The sequence below is a fragment of the Manis javanica genome, chromosome 15, assembly GCF_040802235.1.
Source record: "Manis javanica isolate MJ-LG chromosome 15, MJ_LKY, whole genome shotgun sequence".
Classification (NCBI taxonomy): domain Eukaryota; kingdom Metazoa; phylum Chordata; class Mammalia; order Pholidota; family Manidae; genus Manis; species Manis javanica.
In genome coordinates this window covers 21,738,283-21,744,282 of record NC_133170.1, presented here as the reverse complement: position 1 = coordinate 21,744,282, position 6,000 = coordinate 21,738,283, and the positions used below count along the sequence as shown (strand labels likewise).

Sequence of the window (6,000 nt, the reverse complement as noted above, 5' to 3'; positions counted from 1 at the left end):
ACTGTTAAAAGACTGGTTGATTCTTCAATTGCCTCTAAAAATAATTGGTTGCAACCAGCTTGACTCCTTGCCTTGATAGATTATCTTGTCCTCTTCAGTGAATTTGAACAGTTCAATAGTTGGGAATCTGGCTCTCCTAGAATTAAACTGAAAAGTTTCCATGTTTTAATTACCAAAGCAGAGAACAAAGAAATGTTACTACTTGTAGCATTATTTTTGTCTCTAAATAAAATCACATGAGAGCACATATATTGAGAAGTATAACATTTAGTAACTTTGTTTTCAGTTTAAATCAAGATTTCTCAACCTTGGTATTTTGGGCCTTCGGGACTAGATAAGTCTCTGTGTGGGGGCTCCCATGTTTATAGGACACAGAACTCCAGGACTCTACCGACTAGATACCAGTAGCACCTCCCCAGGTTATAACAGTCTAAAACGTTGCCAAAAATGGGCAAATATCCCTGTGAGACAAAATTGCCTCTGACTGAGAACCACTAGTTGAAATGGAAAATCCCCTATTTTAAAAATTAAAAAGAAAAAAATTCTGTTGTTTTGTGTAGAAGGAGAAGTGATCATGATAGTTGTGATATTACAGATTTGCTCATAAAAACATGCAATAACTTTTATGAGAAGCTTAAATAGAAATCAATTATGTTTCAAACTTGTTACTTATTCTTTCTGAATATATTTCCTTGTATTTAAAAATGGAAATGATAATACTGCTTAGAACCACTGTGAGATCAAATAACAAAATATAATACATATCAGAATGCTAAGCACATAGCAGGTGCACAAGAAAGTTAATTTTTCTTTCCTAATAGACCTATGGAGGCTTTTTCTGCATTGTCTTGCTATGTTTTGTTTTTGTATATTTCAACATAACTTTGATTCAGTAGGCTCCTATTATAAAGATGTAAAGAAACTGTTTGTGGAACCTTCTTGTTTTTAAATTTAAGGGATACCTGAAGAAAGAGGAGAAAAGGGGAGAGGTGGTTACATTTCCAAAAAGCTCTCCCGACCCACTCCCTTGGTGGAGGGGCTTCTCTACATGCAGCATTATTGAGTGGAGGCTTCCCCACCACCAGCTTTCTCTGATCACCCATTCCTGGGTACAGTGAGCTTTCATATATATCTCTTCCACCCAAAACAGTAGTAACTAGAACATTGATAATAAAAGTGCCCCTTTGGATAAGGCAAACAATCCTAGTTCAGTTCAGTAACAAGGTCACACTGTAATAGAGCTTTTATATTTTTAGACCAAATCAGTCTTCAAACCCCAGATTAACATATCCAGCTATCTAATGAATTTTCCACAAGGGCCTCCAACCAAATTCAAATCAAGGCTCATCTCCTCTCCCCAGAACCTGGTCGCCCTCCTGGGACACCTATCTCAGTGAACCTACTAATATCTACTCCCTGTTGCTAATCTCTGCCCAGGCCCTAAACTCCTCAAGCATTTACCCCTCTCCTTTTCCTCCCTTATGCCACAGATCTAATCAACTGGATCCTGTCCATTCTATTCCTTAAGTAGCTTTTAAATCTGCGCCTTCTTTCTGTTCCCGAAGGAATCCCATCACGGTTCACTGCAACCTCCCCCTTGATGGTCACCTTGTCCTTCCAATTCAGTGAACTCAGTACAGAGGGAGCGATTTTCTTTCTCTAAAGAGCAAATCTTTGTGCCTCTTGGTTCCCGCACTGCCCTCTGGATCAAGTCCACACTTGTAATACAAAGAAAGGCCTTGGTTACTTCACCAAGCTCACGTCTTGGCACTAAACCTCTGCAGCCCTCTAGCACCGTGGTCATTGTGCCCACCCCCACAAACAGTCTCACCGCAGTCACCCCGAGCACTTTCATCTCTCCAAAACACCATGCTCTGTCCTCTTCTGCTCCTCTTCATCCCAATTCCTTCCAGCTTGCAGCCTGTGCCATCAGCTTCAGATTAGACGTCACTCCTCGGTCGGCCAAGGGAGGATCACATGTCCTCCTGATGTGCTTCATTCCACATTCCCTTCCATTCACAAGTAAGATCCTTGCTTCACAATTTCATTCCCAGCTCCTCATCCAGAATATGTTGTTTACATAATAGCATTTGTTGAATAATTGAAATACCTGGCCAAGGAAAATAAGATTTCAGTTGTTTTTGAAAGGGTATCTCGCCGTGACCCTCCTTACCCAGAACGACTCAGGAGACATGGGCCCACGCAAGAGATTTTATTATCTGAAAGAGAGAGTGGCTGCCCCCAGAGGGGGGTGGGGGGAAAGAGAGGGAGGGAGCAGCAGCATGGTGCAGAGAGTGGTGCCTTTTATTGTGGCACATCCGCTTGGCCTGTTGCCTTGGGGGAGGGTTGGGATGTTTAGAAATAAGGTGGGGTAAGCCCGGGCAGGCCCCAGGCAAGTCCAGACATAATTCTCACCGCTTATGTGCTTGGGATCATGGGAAAATGGAGGATAAATTACTATTTTCTTATAGTTTTGATCTTTTCATTTACCTCATTTCTCTCATATTATATTTATTTAGGTTTGCTTTTTCCATCCCACACAGATCTTACAATCAGTACTCAAGCCAATTGCCTTCATTGTCTCTATCCAATAGAGCAAACTCTCCTAACCCCAGGCCCAAGTTTGTCTGTTTCCTATTTAGTTATTTAAAGAATCACAAAAAAATGTAATTTGTGCTTTACGAACTTGCGCATTTGCATGTCATCCTTGTGCAGGGGCCATGCTAATCTTCTCTATACCATTCCAATTTTAGTATATGTGCTGCAGAAGCGAGCACATTTTAAGTGTTCTTTTAAAATATTTAAGCAACATTTTAAGATATCAGTGATTTTTTTCACATGTGATTTAAAAAAATATATGGTTAAAAAGAATATAACATGAATTTTACCATCTTAAACATTTTTTGTTGTTTTTCAAGGAGTACCTAATAACTAAATAGATTACATATGCTTATCTAACATGTATTTTGGTATCACTGAAGTTAAAACAAAATATCTTATTCATTGGGTAAAAATGCCTGCTTTCTGTGTCTGCTTCATGCATAGTTCAGTGCAGTTGGTTAAAAAAAGCCAGAATTCACTTCTGTTTTTTCATATTCTAATGACACAACACCTTTGAGGATGTATGCATCTTCTACTCTTTTTTTCACATTAGGATGCCATGCCCTGTGGTCCAAAACAAGACCTCTGGTATCAGTCTCAGATTTGGATTTCAACCATGAGAGGTCAATAAGTTCATCTTATTTTTTTACTGGTCCAAACGGAGTCCATGATAGCCTCTGCTCAGACATCAGCATGTTCAACATGAGCCTCAGTATTTAGGAATGTTCTGGCCACATCTCAAGTGTTTTCCTGTCCTTCTCTTTGCTTACTTCAACTTATTCCAAAAACTGTAGTGCCTTTTCCTTTGAAGCTTCAAATCCTTCTGTTATTATTCTGGGATAAAGATGCTAATAATAAACACACAATTACAAAGCCACCCCAGCACCAGAATTCTTCAGTTAGATGCAACAATAGTTCCTGATGAAGTAAAGGTAATCTTTGAGGAGGTAGCCTGGATCATTCATGCCCTTTAATACAGTTAATCGAATGTGCTGCTTTCTCCATGCATGTAAAAGGATAAATGGTTCTTTCAATTTAGGGGAAAAGAAGACAGTGCTCTAGCACAGAATCAAAGCCGAAGGGACAATAAAGCCATCTTAATCATTTTTAAGTGTACAGCTCAGTAATGTTAAGTATATTCACACTGTTGTGCTGTAGATCTCTAGAACACTTTCACCCTGCAACACTGAAAGTGACTAAACATTATCTGTCTGCTCCCCCAGCCCTGTTTCTATATTTTGAGTGCTCTAGATATTTCATTTGAGGGGAATCATACAAGAGCACAATCACACAAGAGCATTTGTCCTCTTATGACTGGCTTATTTCACTTAGCATAATATGATCAAGTTTCATTTCCTTCATAGCATGTGACAGAATCTCCTTCCTTTTTAAGGTTGCATAATATTCCATTGAACATACATACCACATATTCTTTATTTATCTGTCACTGGATGTTTGGATTGCTTCCAACTCTTGGGCTATTGTGAATAATGCTGCAGTGAACACAGGTGTGCAAATGTCTCTTTAAGACCCAACTTCAAATTGTTTTGAACATTGAAGTTCAGGAGATTGTATTTTTCAACTTTCTATATGTATTCATTGAGTTTCTTTCTTTCCAGTTTACACTACATGTGTGAGATACAACCAAATTATTTCATGTAGTTTCAGACCATTCAATTTCATTGTTATATGATATTTCAATCTATAATTTTTACCAAAAGATATTTATCTATTCTAGTATTATGGGTATATGAATTATTTCTTGTTTGGGACTATTACAGTCTTAAGTCTTAAGAAGTACCTTCTTATGTGGTTATTGTGGTGAACATGTGCTAGAGTATCTCTAAGAGATACACCCTAGAATAGAATTGCTGGGGTATATTCAGTTGTATTAAATAATTAGAATTTTATTTTCCAAAGAAATTATACCAATTAAAATTTTTCACCACATGCATATGAGAGTTTGCCTCTAATCCTCAATATTCTTTATAACTCCGTGATAAAGTTTTACTCACCTGGTGGGTATGTGACAGTAATGTATTTTGCATAGCCCACTTTCCCTAGGAACCTCACAGGTCAAGAGGGGGCATTAATCACTTCCATTTTTTGATGCTCCTATGCTATTTTTTTTTTAATTAAGAAATTCTAAAACACACAACTGGTATAGCGTTACTGCTGCTATTTACAAGATAATTACAATTAAAAAATAATCTGTAATACATTACAAGCAGTGTAATCTTTCAGGAATAGAATGGAAATTTGAAGTCTTAGGATGAACGTTTTCCATCCCAGTGGTGCACAAGTCTCATTTAGGGGTAATGCAAAAAGTCTCAGATGACATCAAGAAGTCCTCCGGAAGGACGTTTACATAAAGAGGTCCTGACTCCATCCACCTACCCCCTACCCCACCCCCCAGCCTACCACCTCTGCCCCCACCTCCATTTCCAGCTCTTGAACTTGAGAAAACCATTCTGAAAGTCTGCCAACTTATTGGTTTCACCCTAATTTGTTAATGAAATACTTTAACATGAACAGTTGAGGGAAAACTTCAAAAACAATTCACAGAAGAAGAGCCTAGCAGACCTGTCAAGGGAAGATGAAGGTACCTTTCCTCCTGCTGTGCTTTGTGAGAGCATTTATTCAACAAGATTGATGAAGCGTTACCACATTCAAAGTGTGCAAAGTGGAATAATAAAGAAAGTAAAGGAAAATAAAAGTAAAGAAATAAGGAAAGAAAATCAATATAAATGAAACCAGGTGCCTGCCCTCCCTGACTCTCATCTGCTAGTTGGGGAACCAGGCGTGAAAAAGACCAGTAGTTGTACTACAGTGTGATCAGTGCAGTGGAAGCAGAGGGATTAAAGGGATAACCCTGGAGATACAACTTGAAATACGAGGAGCAATTCACCTGATGTTCAAGAAGTATGTTTCCTATACAATCAATAGCATGTAAAAATAGCCAAGACACTAGGAAAGTGCATGGAAAGCAGGGAAAATACAAGTGCCATGTGGACTGTGTGAAGGTTTTGTTTGGAGATAGAGACAAGGGCAATTAATAAAATGGACATGGGGCCAGATTCTGAGTGTATTGTGTCATGACAAACACAACTGTTATCGATAAATTGTCAACAACTTAAAACAGAGGAGTGATATGATCTTATTTGCATTTTCCAAAGATAATTTTTGTAGTAGTGCAAAGGATTCTTTGGAAAAAGGAGGGAAGACTCTCCAGATATTAATATGAGGACATTCACAGAGGAACACAGGGGCAAGAGGTGGAGAGGAATGGACGTATTATATATGGGCTGAGTATGCCCCTGGTGGGCCCAGATCTTTCCCAGCACCACCTGCTGCTTTCCTTAGTCACTTCCCCCCGCAGACAGCTGCTCTGGAACCACC

At 38.9% G+C, this 6,000-nt stretch overlaps 1 pseudogene; it reads right to left on the bottom strand.

Moving 5' to 3' along the window:
- Positions 1 to 2,658: 2,658 nt before the first annotated feature.
- On the bottom strand, positions 2,659 to 2,777 carry LOC118970609 (U6 spliceosomal RNA; annotated as a pseudogene).
- Positions 2,778 to 6,000: the final 3,223 nt, after the last annotated feature.